We start from the raw sequence: 16,449 nt of genomic DNA, 5'->3' as shown, positions 1-16,449 counted from the left end.
CGCCCTTATTATCATCATATGGGATCTCCTTACCCAGGAGACAAGACGGCCGGTAAAAATTACCGTGACCGAGATGTAGTATGAGGTGTGAGAGCAGAACAGAGGAGTGTGGTAGTGGCTAATGAAAAAAGCAGTGTATAGTGATTTGGAGTGGAAAAGTGAAGGGTACTAAAATTAGGTGAATGGGTGGTAAAAAGAATTTTAATAATAACCCCCAAACCCTAAGGTTAAAAGGCAGGTGTGGGTGCAGGTTTTGAATAATAACCGCACTTATTGGTGGTCGACATGTTTCAGCATATTATAAGATTTTCTTAATGCATTCCTCAGGACCTATATATAGTACACTACTGCTTACGAAGAAATAAATTAAAAGATGTCACCTGAAAATCCAGGCGTGCTCAACCGTATACTGTCAGTGAAATGGTAAGGGATCCAACATGTAAAACAAAGCAACAAACAAACAGACAAATAACACAAAGCACGTTATTATTTGTATTCATAGTGACATTGCAATATGTTCAATCATACCTGATCATTATTTCGGGTATGCACTCACCCTTACGTGTAGGCTGAGGAGCTTCACCCCACCTGGCTGCAGCGCAGGTAAAAGGAGCACCGCTCTGTGAGAAATCACATAACGTTTAATCGAGCGGCTAGTGATAAGACACTAACCCATTTGAATAGCAAAATATACTTTGAGATGGCAGGTTATCTGAGCCTCTTATAACCAGGCTGGGCGTACACGCCGTACTCTATCATGACTCAGGAGCAACGACCACACAGAGGGGATAAGTAGAGCAAAAGGGCCGATCCACGTCAGTTAAAATTGGGAGACACTGACGGAATTCGCTTCATATTATAGATCGCGGAATAATATCTAGCAGCGTATCAGTTTAACTACAGAAAACGCACACAAGAAATCCGCTACGTATTGTTGAGCAGCATACAGAGTGGGGAAGCGCGCATGAAAAGCGCTGCGTGTGCTCAATGGCAGGCTGGCCTCTAGCGGCATGTACGCGCTGGGCGAGGCAGCCGAAAGTAACGCATAATGCGTTGTCTAATGCGTCTACTCACCTAACCGTCGGCGTCTCCAGGCAGTCTTCAGTACTGCTCGGGGGGGCGCCGACCGCCGAGTGAGCTAGTATTTTGTGTGCTTCACAGACCAAGCGTGATGACGAACAATCACGTGACAGTAAGACTTCTGGGAGTTGTAGTCCACTAACGAGTATTGTCTCTATAAGATGAAATATTTTCTTAATGGTTCTGCCAAAGTCTAATGTAGGTCCTATGATATGTGCCATGATGCGCAGTGGTTTACAAATAACTGTAAGTAATGCATTACTTGAACAAAGTCATAACGGCATAACTCTTATGAAGTGTGCACATGTGCGCAGTGGGTTATAGATGGATGTTGAAATTACAGACGACTGTTCGTATTGATGTTAATATTAATGCGCTCTTCAAAGGGATTATGATGCGCTATTAATGCCGGCTCTTCACGAAGGGAAGAAACCTTGTTTTATATGTGCCCTAATGTGCGATGGATTACCAAAATCTGTTAATAGGCAGTGGAAACAGATTGCCAACGGGTATTTGTTTTCTTATACAGTGTGAAGGCGTCAATGAGTGGAACATGATGATTACGACCATTCAGAGGGACATCCAGGGTATGGGTTCGTTAAGGCCCTCCTTGTCACTGTTGATGCGATATACCCATTTCTGTTCTATCTTGAACAAGAACCTGCTTATGTCTGCGCATGAGTCTGGAATGTGCGGTTGTTCAAGGACTGTCCAGTAAAAATCTTCGGGACCATGGCCCTTCTCCAGGAAATGTGCGGTCAGTCTGGTTGCTTGCTTGCGGCACCGCACAGTGCTTTTGTGTTCCTGGATACGTGTGCGTACCTTTCTAGTAGTCATACCGACATACCGTAGTTCACAAGGACATTTGATCAAATATATCAAGTTACTGCTGTTGCAATTAGTAAACTTGTTCTGTGTCCATGGGCGATTAGTGCCAATGTCAACTTCTGTAGATTTGTTAGTCTGAGGGCAGACAGAGCAATTACCACATGGGTGGTGACCAACCACAGCCGGTAAATCCCACAGGGTGCCCACTTGTCTCTCTTCTTTGCTGCGTGGGCGTGTGTGAACCAGTTGATCCTTCAAGTTAGGTCCTCTTTTGTATGCGAACATGGGCTGGGGAATATTGTCACCTCCAGTTTTTAGGATGGACCAGTGTTTCTTTATAATTTTCTGCAACTGGTTGGATCGGCTGTTAAAGGTATTTACAAAGGCAATCCGGTCTGATTTTTCTTTCGGAGGGTTGATTGCAAGAAGGGCGTCCCTATGGTTGTTAGAGGCCCTCTTTTTGGACCTACGAATGATTTTCTTAGGGTATCGTTTCTCCTTCAGTTGTTCCTCCAGGTTTTTAGAGTGTGTTTCGAAAGACTCCTTCTTGGAACAGTTTCTTTGTACCCTTAAGAACTGGCCAAAAGGTAAATTGTCCCTCAGGGCTTTTGGGTGGCAACTGTCATACCGCAACAATGCGTTCTTGGCCATGGGTTTGCGATATAACTCAGACTCGATGCCGGTTGGGGTTGCGTGTAGTCTCAGATCAAGGAACGCCAATGAAGTTCTACTGTGCTCGATGGTGAACTTCAGGTATTGGTTCACACTATTTAACCAGCCATGAAATGATATTAGTTGTTCTTCAGTGCCCCGCCACACTACCAAAATATCATCAATATAGCGTTTCCACACATGTATTGATGATAGGTTTGGGTTGGTGTTGGTAAATACATTCTGTTGTTCAAAATGGTGCACATATACATTTTGAACAACAGAATGTATTTACCAACACCAACCCATACCTATCATCAATACATGTGTGGAAACGCTATATTGATGATATTTTGGTAGTGTGGCGGGGCACTGAAGAACAACTAATATCATTTCATGGCTGGTTAAATAGTGTGAACCAATACCTGAAGTTCACCATCGAGCACAGTAGAACTTCATTGGCGTTCCTTGATCTGAGACTACACGCAACCCCAACCGGCATCGAGTCTGAGTTATATCGCAAACCCATGGCCAAGAACGCATTGTTGCGGTATGACAGTTGCCACCCAAAAGCCCTGAGGGACAATTTACCTTTTGGCCAGTTCTTAAGGGTACAAAGAAACTGTTCCAAGAAGGAGTCTTTCGAAACACACTCTAAAAACCTGGAGGAACAACTGAAGGAGAAACGATACCCTAAGAAAATCATTCGTAGGTCCAAAAAGAGGGCCTCTAACAACCATAGGGACGCCCTTCTTGCAATCAACCCTCCGAAAGAAAAATCAGACCGGATTGCCTTTGTAAATACCTTTAACAGCCGATCCAACCAGTTGCAGAAAATTATAAAGAAACACTGGTCCATCCTAAAAACTGGAGGTGACAATATTCCCCAGCCCATGTTCGCATACAAAAGAGGACCTAACTTGAAGGATCAACTGGTTCACACACGCCCACGCAGCAAAGAAGAGAGACAAGTGGGCACCCTGTGGGATTTACCGGCTGTGGTTGGTCACCACCCATGTGGTAATTGCTCTGTCTGCCCTCAGACTAACAAATCTACAGAAGTTGACATTGGCACTAATCGCCCATGGACACAGAACAAGTTTACTAATTGCAACAGCAGTAACTTGATATATTTGATCAAATGTCCTTATGAACTACGGTATGTCGGTATGACTACTAGAAAGGTACGCACACGTATCCAGGAACACAAAAGCACTGTGCGGTGCCGCAAGCAAGCAACCAGACTGACCGCACATTTCCTGGAGAAGGGCCATGGTCCCGAAGATTTTTACTGGACAGTCCTTGAGCAACCGCACATTCCAGACTCATGCGCAGACATAAGCAGGTTCTTGTTCAAGATAGAACAGAAATGGGTATATCGCATCAACAGTGACAAGGAGGGCCTTAACGAACCCATACCCTGGATGTCCCTCTGAATGGTCGTAATCATCATGTTCCACTCATTGACGCCTTCACACTGTATAAGAAAACAAATACCCGTTGGCAATCTGTTTCCACTGCCTATTAACAGATTTTGGTAATCCATCGCACATTAGGGCACATATAAAACAAGGTTTCTTCCCTTCGTGAAGAGCCGGCATTAATAGCGCATCATAATCCCTTTGAAGAGCGCATTAATATTAACATCAATACGAACAGTCGTCTGTAATTTCAACATCCATCTATAACCCACTGCGCACATGTGCACACTTCATAAGAGTTATGCCGTTATGACTTTGTTCAAGTAATGCATTACTTACAGTTATTTGTAAACCACTGCGCATCATGGCACATATCATAGGACCTACATTAGACTTTGGCAGAACCATTAAGAAAATATTTCATCTTATAGAGACAATACTCGTTAGTGGACTACAACTCCCAGAAGTCTTACTGTCACGTGATTGTTCGTCATCACGCTTGGTCTGTGAAGCACACAAAATACTAGCTCACTCGGCGGTCGGCGCCCCCCCGAGCAGTACTGAAGACTGCCTGGAGACGCCGACGGTTAGGTGAGTAGACGCATTAGACAACGCATTATGCGTTACTTTCGGCTGCCTCGCCCAGCGCGTACATGCCGCTAGAGGCCAGCCTGCCATTGAGCACACGCAGCGCTTTTCATGCGCGCTTCCCCACTCTGTATGCTGCTCAACAATACGTAGCGGATTTCTTGTGTGCGTTTTCTGTAGTTAAACTGATACGCTGCTAGATATTATTCCGCGATCTATAATATGAAGCGAATTCCGTCAGTGTCTCCCAATTTTAACTGACGTGGATCGGCCCTTTTGCTCTACTTATCCCCTCTGTGTGGTCGTTGCTCCTGAGTCATGATAGAGTACGGCGTGTACGCCCAGCCTGGTTATAAGAGGCTCAGATAACCTGCCATCTCAAAGTATATTTTGCTATTCAAATGGGTTAGTGTCTTATCACTAGCCGCTCGATTAAACGTTATGTGATTTCTCACAGAGCGGTGCTCCTTTTACCTGCGCTGCAGCCAGGTGGGGTGAAGCTCCTCAGCCTACACGTAAGGGTGAGTGCATACCCGAAATAATGATCAGGTATGATTGAACATATTGCAATGTCACTATGAATACAAATAATAACGTGCTTTGTGTTATTTGTCTGTTTGTTTGTTGCTTTGTTTTACATGTTGGATCCCTTACCATTTCACTGACAGTATACGGTTGAGCACGCCTGGATTTTCAGGTGACATCTTTTAATTTATTTCTTCGTAAGCAGTAGTGTACTATATATAGGTCCTGAGGAATGCATTAAGAAAATCTTATAATATGCTGAAACATGTCGACCACCAATAAGTGCGGTTATTATTCAAAACCTGCACCCACACCTGCCTTTTAACCTTAGGGTTTGGGGGTTATTATTAAAATTCTTTTTACCACCCATTCACCTAATTTTAGTACCCTTCACTTTTCCACTCCAAATCACTATACACTGCTTTTTTCATTAGCCACTACCACACTCCTCTGTTCTGCTCTCACACCTCATACTACATCTCGGTCACGGTAATTTTTACCGGCCGTCTTGTCTCCTGGGTAAGGAGATCCCATATGATGATAATAAGGGCGGTACAGTGTGGCTTCTGATGGGAACAATATTTCCCTCCTGGTACCCTTGAGTCTTGACTCGACCACTCTCCAACTATCATTTCTCACTGTTACTGTCCGGTATAGTGGTTCTTACTGTCAAACTTGCTTTTCTAATTTTGACCCCCAGATATTAATTGTTGTGATATATTGTGTTAGGGGCGTATATCTGGCTGGTCGGTAAACTTGCCCTCAGACCCTCCTCACTTGTTGTTGTTGTGTGCACCCTACAAATACCAAACCCTTGGCCTGTGCCGTACAAAACTAGGCCTAACTAAATATGCACTACCTCACAAACCCCCCCACCCCTAAAATGGTTCCCCCGAAGAACAACATACACATAAATGCAAACTGCACAATGCCTGCCTAACTGGTTAAATACTTGTCATATGTACACTCCCCCCCTCTGTCCAGGAAACCTCAGTCCTCCTATCCTGACCCCCCCCCCTTGACTAGGAAAAAGCGCCCGTAAAACAACCATCACACCAGCACCTGTTCCAGCGACACGAAACAAGCCTACCACCTGCCCATGGGCACACCTGATCCCAAGAAAACACCTATCCTAACTTCTCCCCCAGACACCAGGGCCCCCCGCTATCATCCTACCAAAAAGCCCATCAGACTCGAGTACCCCCCCCAGAAACTCTCTATAGGGAGGGCGGGCGGGACAACAACGCTCCTGCCTAATCCCTGGCTGCCGTGCCACAGTCCCTAAAATGGTGGACAGTGACTTGACATGGCCGGTTATAAACACTAACAAGCCCACAAAGCCCAAAACTAGCCCAGGTAGAGCCCAATTCCACCCAACCAGACCAAAACAGCCTCGCTCCCATCTCCTGCCTGTCAAAGCCCCACCCTCCCTCCCAGGGCCGCAAAACACCCCGGGGGGGCAAGCCTCCCTCCGGTCGACCGCCCCCGCAAAGCCTCATTGGGGCCCATCGTGAGAGGGAGGGGGACAGAGACCAACCGGAGACCAAATAAGGTGTGACAAAGGCCGCTTTATTGGAAGCAGGTGCACCCTACAAATACCAAACCCTTGGCCTGTGCCGTACAAAACTAGGCCTAACTAAGTATGCACTACCTCACAAAACCCCCACCCCAACCCTTAAATGGTTCCCCCGAAGAACAACATACGCATAAATGCAAACTGCACAATGCCTGCCTAAGTTGTTAAATACTTGTCATATGTACACTCCCCGCCTCTGTTCAGGAAACCTCAGTCCTCCTATCCTGACCCCCCACTAGACTAGGAAAAAGCGCCACTCGAAAGCCCCATTATGGCTTTCGACCCCCCCCTAGGACCTCTGCACCCTCGGATACCTACGCACTCCAATAGCCCGGTCCACCGCCTCCTTCAGCTGCACAATATATACCTCCATCCCATACTGGGACAAATGTACACCGTCCTCCCTAAAGAAATAGACTGCGCCATACCTCAGCTCTGGGTGCTCCATCCTACCCAAACCCTCTTTATCACAAAACCCCTGCATCTCCCTGTTAATTTTCCTCCTTGTCCTGTCAATAGCCGCCGGCCTCTCCGCTCCCCTCCAGCAACGCCTAGGGACAAACTCTGACCAAATGACATGACACCCCGCCCACTGCCTCCGTATCTCCAACAAGTCCCGCTTCATCTACTTCAGCAGCGCTAATCCCTTACACTGCACCAAATCATTTCCCCCAAATTAATGACCACCAAATCCGGACAAACTCTCCCCGCACAACATTGTTCAATGCCGGCACTAATTCGTGCCAGCGCATGCCCCCTTTTCCCCGCCAATGACAACGAAACAACTGGTCATCTAGCTCCAAATTGAGGTTCCTGTGATTGTCCCATTCGGCCCTCTCCGCTCTTTTAACAAAGGAATGGTCCACAACTTTAAATGCTCATCGCCGCTGCAATTGGCCTCGCCACCGCACCTGCAAAGACGCACATGTAGCGGCGGGCAAAACAATTCCATCCTTACTCCATGCCTACCTTCTGCATCCTGACATAAGTCCTGTAACAGTCTGATTTCCAGCGCCCCAGACGTTTGATCTCATCTTTAATCCAACCCCGCTGTGCCGCCTCAGTCGCCGTCCCAATGCGAAAGGAATGCGCCCGAACTCCTTCGGGTCCTCACCCATAGACCGTAGGGCGTGCCGCAGGACCCACAAAACCTGAGCTGCCGTCACTCTTCCAGCCCCTCGACGTCCAAAAACTTCCACATCTCCCTGTGTCTTTCCCCCTGCCAGTCGCCTCCCCCATCCTGCTGGGCACACCGCTGCCGACCCCCCCAGCCCCAGCAACACCCAAGTACATTCCCCATGCTGGTCAGTTTTTGAGCGCCGCAAGCGCACCGCCACTTCCCGGCCTCGCACGTCCACATCCCCCCACAGCACCCCCGAACCTCCCTTCAACCCCCCCAGCTCCAACACCCGGAACGCTCCAAAAAACATCCACAACATCAGTGTGGAAAACAGCACCGTCTCAACCTGATCCCTACAAACCGACAGTAAGTGCTGCACCAACTCCTCCAGCATCCCTTCCGTAATCAGCAGCAGCTGACGCACCCGTGCCCCCTTTTCCCTCTCCCAGCCTTCCAAGAGACACGCCCCCAATTTCCCCGCTGACGGCGCATAACCCCACCACAGCTTCCCCATGAACGCCACCGCCGACAGTTTCCCCGAAATCGTCACCCACGACAGTCCTCGGTATATCAAACCAAGCATGAACTGCACAACTTGTTCCTCCCGCCGCCACCTGTCCCCTTGCCTTACCGCTCCGAAGCACAGAAACTCCTGCCATGCCGGCTCGTACGCCTGCCAGGTGGATGCTGCCACCGATCCCTTCACCAATTGAATGACCCTCGGTCTCCCACCGACCAAAGCTCCGCTCGCACCGGCATCTTGACCTCGTCCGCCTCCATGGCTAGCCCATGGAACCTCCGTCACTGTGAATGAGACAAAGCACGCTCAATGTCATTGTCCACCCCCGGCACGTGCCGGGCTTGAAAAAGAATGTCATGGTCCCAGCATTTCAACACGAAAATGCGCAATAACTTCAACACCTGCGGATCCCTAGCGGACAGCCTGTTCACCACCTGCACCACTGACATATTGTCCACCCGGAACAACACCCGCTTGTGCGCCTAGTCCTGCGCCCACACCGTAACGGCCACCACCAACGGAAACAATTCGAGGAAGGCAATACTCCTCTCCCCTGCCTGCCAGTGAGCCGGCTACTCTGACCAGTATAGGTCGAAGCCGCCGACTCCCACCATCCGATGACATCGTGACGTCCCACTCCCATTCCTCCGGTGGCGCCATGGGCACCCCATTGAAGCGCCCCATGAAAGCCAGCCACATGCGCAAGTCCTCCTTCGCCCCCACCGACAGGCGCCCATGATGATGCGGCAGCGTCAAACCGGACAGCGCCAGCCCCAATCGACGGCAGAACCTCCACCCCGCTTGCACCACACGGCACGCGAAATTCAAGTTGCCCAGTAAAACCTGCACCTCCCTCACCGTCACCTTCCGCTTCGCCAGCATGTCTCCCACCAGTGCAACCATCACCGCCCGCTTGTCGCCCGGTAGGCGTGGTTCCATGGTCGCTGAGTCAAGCTCTATACCGAGAAAGGACAGCACCTTGCTGGGACCCTGTGTCTCCTCTGGCGCCAAGGGAACCCCCAGGTAGCCCATAAGGTCCGTAAAACTGTCCAGCTGCCGCTGGCAGTCCGTCGAATCGGGTCGTCCCACCAGGAAGAAGTCATCCAGGTAATGCGTTACTGCCTCTGAGCCTGTGCGCCAGGAAAAAGCCCACTGCAAGAAGGTAGACTTGTTCTGCGCAGCGTGCTGGCTGTTGCTTGCTTTTAAAATCGTTAACGTTTTATTTTCATTTATAGCGCTGTTTATTATTTAATTTGCGCCGTGTATCTGGGTAACTTTTTAATAAGTTCGCGCTGCATCTTTAGCTCGCTGACTATTTGGGGCAACATTAGAGCACTAGCTTCTCACCCGCACCTTAATTACTGGGCTCACCCTGCAGTTTGCAGGACTCAGGGCAACTAGGGACCGAAGATCGTAGCCTCGCGGCGTTTTAGGCCGCCATCTTGGGAGAGGGCATCTGGGGCTGCCGAATCACGGGCGCCATCTTTTGCTGGGGGACTAGTTGCTTCCTTTCCACTCCTCCCACGTCTAGAAGAGCTTGGCGGAGTCTATTTAATCCCCAGGATCGCGCCGCTAACAGGTAGACTTGTTCTGCGCAGCGTGCTGGCTGTTGCTTGCTTTTAAAATCGCAAAAGTTTTATTTTCATTTATAGCACTGTTTATTATTTAATTTGCGCCGTGTATCTGGGTAACTTTTTTATTAGTTCGCGCTGCATCTTTAGCTCGCTGACTATTTGGGGCAACATTAGAGCACTAGCTTCTCACCTACACCTTAATTACTGGGCTCACCCTGCAGTTTGCCGGACTCAGGGCAACTAGGGACCGAAGATCGTAGCCTCGCGGCGTTTTAGGCTGCCATCTTGGGAGAGGGCATCTGGGGCTGCCGAATCACGGGCGCCATCTTTTGCTGGGGGACTAGTTGCTTCCCTTCCACTCCTCCCATGTCTAGAAGAGCTTGGTGGAGTCGATTTAATCCCCAGGATCGCGCCACTAACAGGTAGACTTGTTCTGCGCAGCGTGATGGCTGTTGCTTGCTTTTAAAATCGCTAAAGTTTTATTTTCATTTATAGCGCTGTTTATTATTTAATTTGCGCCGTGTATCTGGGTAACTTTTTAATTAGTTTGCGCTGCATCTTTAGCTCGCTGACTATTTGGGGCAACATTAGAGCACTAGCTTCTCACCCGCACCTTAATTACTGGGCTCACCCTGCAGTTTGCAGGACTCAGGGCAACTAGGGACCGAAGATCGTAGCCTCGTGACGTTTTAGGCCGCCATCTTGGGAGAGGGCATCTGGGGCTGCCGAATCACGGGCGCCATCTTTTTCTGGGGGACTAGTTGCTTCCCTACCACTCCTCCCACATCTAGAAGAGCTTGGTGGAGTCTATTTAATCCCCAGGATCGCGCCGCTAACAGGTAGACTTGTTCTGCGCAGCGTGCTGGCTGTTGCTTGCTTTTAAAATCGCTAAAGTTTTATTTTCATTTATAGCGCTGTTTATTATTTAATTTGCGCCGTGTATCTGGGTAACTTTTTAATTAGTTCGCGCTGCATCTTTAGCTCGCTGACTATTTGGGGCAACATTAGAGCACTAGCTTCTCACCCGCACCTTAATTACTGGGCTCACCCTGCAGTTTGCAGGACTCAGGGCAACTAGGGACCGAAGATCGTAGCCTCGTGACGTTTTAGGCCGCCATCTTGGGAGAGGGCATCTGGGGCTGCCGAATCACGGGCGCCATCTTTTTCTGGGGGACTAGTTGCTTCCCTTCCACTCCTCCCACATCTAGAAGAGCTTGGTGGAGTCTATTTAATCCCCAGGATCACGCCGCTAACAGGTAGACTTGTTCTGCGCAGCGTGCTGGCTGTTGCTTGCTTTTAAAATCGCTAAAGTTTTATTTTCATTTATAGCGCTGTTTATTATTTAATTTGCGCCGTGTATCTGGGTAACTTTTTAATTAGTTCGCGCTGCATCTTTAGCTCGCTGACTATTTGGGGCAACATTAGAGCACTAGCTTCTCATCCACACCTTAATTACTGGGCTCACCCTGCAGTTTGCAGGACTCAGGGCAACTAGGGACCGAAGATCGTAGCCTCGCGGCGTTTTAGGCCGCCATCTTGGGAGAGGGCATCTGGGGCTGCCGAATCACGGGCGCCATCTTTTGCTGGGGGACTAGTTGCTTCCCTTCCACTCCTCCCACGTCTAGAAGAGCTTGGTGGAGTCTATTTAATCCCCAGGATCGCGCCGCTAACAGGTAGACTTGTTCTGCGCAGCATGCTGGCTGTTGCTTGCTTTTAAAATCGCTAAAGTTTTATTTTCATTTATAGCGCTGTTTATTATTTAATTTGCGCCGTGTATCTGGGTAACTTTTTAATTAGTTTGCGCTGCATCTTTAGCTCGCTGACTATTTGGGGCAACATTAGAGCACTAGCTTCTCACCCGCACCTTAATTACTGGGCTCACCCTGCAGTTTGCAGGACACAGGGCAACTAGGGACCGAAGATCGTAGCCTCGCAGCGTTTTAGGCCACCATCTTGGGAGAGGGCATCTGGGGCTGCCGAATTACGGGCGCCATCTTTTGCTGGGGGACTAGTTGCTTCCCTTCCACTCCTCCCACGTTTACGGTTATATGATATGGATGGGCAGTCAGAGCGCAGCGATGACGCGCAGCGGGTGCGCGCTGGAGGTGCGCCAGAGGTAAGCCCGTTTGCGCCCGTTTGCGCACAGGTCGCGCCGGACGCCGACGGTATTTCCTCTCTATGCCGCTCTGCTCCTACCTACTCTCGCACCAGATAGATAATGCTCCCTGCCACCAGCTTTCTACCATTAGCAAACTGCCAGATTCACTGTCATGCGGACTACTAAATGTTAGATCTCTTAGTAAACACGCTGAAGAAATTACGCTGCTCATCGATTCTCATGAGTTAGACGTACTCTTTATGACAGAGACCTGGACTAACACAAACTGTCTGGTGGAGTTGGGGCTAGCCTGCCCTCCTGCATATAAGATCTGACACAACCCTAGGGTAGGGTCGAGAGGAGGAGGAGTGGGGATGATCTTTAGAGAGACAATAGATCTTTCCCAGCTAGATGTTAAAAAAATCCCAGGCTGTGAACTTATGGGTTTTTCTATTAATGGTCAGGGAGGCGCACTCTACTCAGGCTTACTGTGCTATAGACCTCCGTCTAGCGCCCCATCTGCTATAACGTTGCTTATTGATGTTATCTATGAGTTTTCCAACACGCACACGAGGCTAATAGTGATGGGTGACTTCAATTTATGGCCAGATGGCCCGACCGACTCGGCCATTAAAGAGCTGGTTCAAGCCAACGATAACATCCAGCTACAGCAGTTAGAACTCTCCCAGACACACGTAAAGGGTCATGCGCTCGACCTTATTTTTGCCGACGCTGACCAAGTGTCCATAAGAAGCATCCTTCCCCAGTGTTGGACGGACCATGCACTTGTTCACTTTCATCTTTTATCCTCCACCCCATTTATGAAGAAACGCAATTTAGGAGCCACTAAAGTGGGCAGACAATGGTCGAAGCTCCTGAAACAATCCTCTCTCCCCTCTTTGCTCTCAGATGGTTTTATGCTGGGTGACAATGTGGACGCCAGTTATGAGTCTCTCAGTCAACGAATACTAGCGTCTCTGGACTCATTGGCTCCCTTACGAAAAACTAGAAGTAGGATAAAACGGGCAATGCCATGGTTCTCAGATGAACTCCACCAGCTCAAGCACCATTGTAAATGGGCTGAGCGGAATTGGAGGAAGTTATACTTCGAGTCAGACAGAGCTCTTTTTAAACAGGCTCTGACGACCTACAAAGCCAAGATTAAACAGGCCAAGGCTAGTTTCCTAGAGGAATCTCTTCTGGCAGCGGAGAACAAATCCCAGTCCTTATTTAGAATTGTGAAAGATTTGGCATCTCCCGCCAGTACTGGCAAGAACATCCCGCCACCCAAACCTTATGTGACTCACTGGCCTCGGCCTTTGAGGATAAGATCACAACGATCCTGAATAATCTTGCTACGTCGCCAGGCTCCATTATCCACACTTTGGACCTCTCTACCTCTATACCTGCTTCTATGGCAGAGGCCAGCTCTGCGCAATTGAACAGCTTCCCCTTGCCGTCCTTTGAAGATTTCTGTGCACTGGCAGATGGGGTATCCTCTGGCTCGCCTTTAGACCCGCTTCCACCTAAATTATAGAAACTTTTCCGGGAAGAGCTCTTCCCGCCGCTCTTCTTCATCTGCTGCCAGTCCCTTGAGTTGGCACGGGTTCCGGACTGCTGGAAGCTGGCAGTGGTGTCCCCCCTCCTGAAAAAAGACACCCTGGATCCCACTTGTCCAGCAAACTATAGACCCATTTCGCTGCTCCCATTCCCAATTAAAATCTTGGAGAAACTGGTGACTAAACATCTTTCCAGTTTTATGGAGAGCAACGCTTGCTTGGACGTGGCCCAGTTTGGTTTTAGACCTGCCCATGGGACGGAGTCTGCATTGGTGACAGTGCTAGATGACCTACGAACGCGTGCCAACCAAGGTCGAGCTGCTTTTCTAGTATTACTCGACATGTCGGCCGCGTTCGACACGGTCAGCCACACGATCCTGATCACGAGACTGGAGGACATAGGGGTATCGGGACTGGCTCTGGACTGGCTGGTATCCTATCTTGACAACCGACACCAAATGGTTGCCCTGCCGCCCTTTAAATCTAACACCAGAAAGGTGGGGCAGGGTATACCCCAGGGATCGGCCATCAGCCCGATCCTGTTCAATCTCTACCTCCGTCCCCTGATCCAGTTGATAAAATCTTATGGCATAGCAGTCACCAACTATGCTGATGACACCCAACTTGTCTTCGCGTTTGAGGGCAAGGAGGCAGTGTCGCAAGAGACCTTCCATCAGTGCATGTCCACGACGGCGGAATGGTTGAGTCGGAATTCTTTGCAAATCAACGGCTACTAAACGGAGGTATTGCATTGCTCTATGGACCGTTCCCCTAGGCCTCTGCCATTGAATTTTTGGCCTCCAACCTTTCAGGACACCAGTATACCGGCCCAATCAGTCAGAAACTTGGGGGTGATGTTTGACTCCAGCCTGCAGCTAGATGTGTTGGTAAATAAAACAGTGGCCACTTGTATGACTCTTCTGCGAATGCTGCGGAAAATACTACAGATGCTCCCGATACAATCTAGGCCAGAAGTAGTGAGAAGTATCATCTTAAGTAGACTTGACTACTGTAACTCACTACTTCTGGGGACACCAAAGACCCTGGTGGCAAAACTGCAACGTGTGCAAAATCTTGCCGCCAAGCTGGCTCTCTCGCGTAGTCGTTTCGACTCCTCAACAAAAGCACTTAGGGAGCTCCATTGGCTTCCAATCCCTCAGAGGATTGAGTTTAAAGCCCTTTGCTTGGTACACAAGGCCCTGCATGGACAAGGTCCCTCTTCCTTGCAAAACCTGTTTTCTTGGTATGTACCTTCTAGACCCCTCCGCTCGGCCTCAGCATGTACGGTGACAGTCCCCAGGATTCAGAGGATTCGGTTGGGAGGCCGATCCTTTAGATTTACAGCGGCAAAATTGTGGAACTCTATACCACTTGGCCTACACTGCATCAATGATTTTACTTCTTTTAAGAAGGTTTTGAAAACGTACCTGTTCCCCAAAACCTGTTAAAACCCCCTCTGCAAGCCATGCAACCGTCTAAGCACTGTGTATGTACCATCTAAGTCTAAGCGCCAGGATACCCGATGGGTGACAGTCATTGCGCTATATAGAAGCAAAAAAAAAAAAAAAAAGGAACTGAACCTCTCGAACAATGCGCAGGAAACCGAGCACCCCATGGGAAGCGTTTGTCCACAAAGATGAGACCGTCGAGCTGGATCCCCAACAATTGGTGATCCGCCAGATGTACCGGCAGCAACCGAAACGCCGATTTGATGTTGCATTGCGCCATAAGCGCACCCTGTCCCGCCACCGTCACCAACCTCCTCGCCACGTCCACAGACGAGTACGACACCGACGCTAGGTCCGCTGATATGTAGTCATTCACCGACGTGCCCTCCGGCCACGACAGGTGCTGAATCAATCGAAATTGTCCCGGCTCTTTTTTGGGAACAACCCCAATCGGGGAAATGATCAGGTCGGGCAGGGGCGGCTCCTGAAAGGGGCCTACCATCCTTCCCTCCTTTACCTCCTTAAACAGCTTCTCCCGGACGATTCCTTTGTGTGCGTTCACGGACTTCAGGTTGTCAGCCCACCGAGCGATCCGCGGATCCTCGTACCCCAATCGTAAACCCCCCCTGAAACCCCAGCGCAGCATGGCCGCATCGTCCGCCCGCGGATAGGCCGCCAACAGAGGCTCGATTCGATCTAGCCTAGAAGTTACCGGCCCCTCCTCTGCCGCCCCCCCTCCCTCCTGCCGGAGCCGTCGCTTGCTGCTGCCCCTGTGTGGGTCCGCCCCGACCCCCCAGCAGCGCACCACTGGGTGTCTTTTCCCGTATTTGGAACATTCGTGCCGAAAACGGCACACCTGCCTGGTACAGGCACCCTTATTAAAGTCCCAGCAGGCCCCGACGGTGGTTTGACCAGCGTTGTCCCCGGACCCCACACCCCATGGGTGGGACGGGCTGAAAAGGGGGTCGGCCCTGTAAATGGTGTGTCCAAACTTCGCACCACTCATCGTCTGCTGGTACAGATCTGGTACAGATCCGCATCCAGCTCCCCCCACTTGGCCTCCGGATCTGACGCCATGCGGGCCCGGAACTCCTCATCGTAATGAGACCAAGCATACCTGCCATGATTTACCTGGGCCCGCCGCACCACATCCATATATGTGAATAAGGAGAAAGGCCGCCGACCAATTCTCGATGGTCACAGGCACCTTGGGTCGCCTGGCTAGCTCCTGCTCTTCCTCCTTCGAACCCTCGTTGTCCATCAGCTCCCTATGGAGCAATTTCAAGATTTCCACGTACTCTCCCTTCCAAATCTTTTCCTTGGTTGCCAAGGATAAATTTGCCCCCAGCGGCTTCGCCACCCCCATATACGGGAGCTTCCGCACTGGCATGTCGCAACTCTCCTTTGTCCCCACGCCACTTGCCGCAACCCCCCCAGGCTTGGCGCATCCACCGTCGCTAC

This window comes from Lissotriton vulgaris, chromosome 4_1, assembly GCF_964263255.1.
Source record: "Lissotriton vulgaris chromosome 4_1, aLisVul1.2, whole genome shotgun sequence".
Lineage (NCBI taxonomy): Eukaryota > Metazoa > Chordata > Amphibia > Caudata > Salamandridae > Lissotriton > Lissotriton vulgaris.
This window is presented reverse-complemented; position numbering follows the sequence as displayed.